The sequence below is a fragment of the Chinchilla lanigera genome, unplaced genomic scaffold (genome assembly GCF_000276665.1).
Source record: "Chinchilla lanigera isolate Chin_1 unplaced genomic scaffold, ChiLan1.0 scaffold00083, whole genome shotgun sequence".
Taxonomy (NCBI): Eukaryota; Metazoa; Chordata; class Mammalia; order Rodentia; family Chinchillidae; genus Chinchilla; species Chinchilla lanigera.
Window position 1 is genome coordinate 1,430,817 of NW_004955484.1, and position 962 is coordinate 1,431,778.

The following is a 962-nucleotide window of genomic DNA, read 5'->3' on the forward strand; positions in this document are numbered from 1 at the left end:
ACTTTGTAGTCAATGGATTTTTATGAAGTTTCTGAAACGTGGCACCTGCTTAGGTGGGGGTGGTGACTGGAACACTTTTGATGGGAGGGGACCGGTATTGTTCTCCTCAGTTATCTTCTTAGTTATTCGCTTGTTGCTGGGACAAAATACCGGACAAGTAAAAGAAAGAAGGTTTTATTCTGGCTCGCAGTTTGTAGAGGTTTCAGTGGTAACTGGCTGCCTCCAGGCAGAGCAGCATGGCAGAAGGTCATCGCAGCAGAGAGACAGCTCATGACACGGTATTGAGAAGCACAGCATGGTTAAGAGGGGAGGGAAGGAGATAGATTCTTCCAGGCTCCAACCCCAGTGACTCATTTTCTCCAACCCGGCTTCACCTCCCAAATCACACTGAGCTATAAATCCATCAGTGGACAAACCGATTGATAAGGCCCACATACCTGTGACCCAATCTCCTTCCGAAAGCCCCATCTATGAGCACATGAGACTTTGTGGGAACATCCAGAGATAAACCACAGCTGTTGTCACACACCTAGATTTCTGATCATCTTGGCTGCTCAGGGCCTCCTCAGAAGGGTGGTGACCTCCAAAGAAGGCAGAGGGCAGTTGCTGCATTTCTGGTAAACTGAGGATGCTGAAGATTTCTTCCTTATGAAGAGGCCCCATGGTCCTGCCAAGAAGCGGTCTTTTATTCAAAGTGTAAAGGGGAACCTCTGCAGAGTTTAACAATGGATAATAAAATTCTGGGACTTGCGTTGTGAAATATGACTCCAGCTGATCTTTGGAAAACAGCTCCAAATACTGTCATTAAGAGAAGGAAAGAGGGCTCCTTGAACCTGTTGAGTGACTTTTAATAATTGCTTTATATTGTTTTGGATTAACATGCATAAAATGTACATATTCATGGAGTTCAATGTAATGTTTCCACACGTGCACACAGTGGGTACTGATCAAGTCCAAGCTCC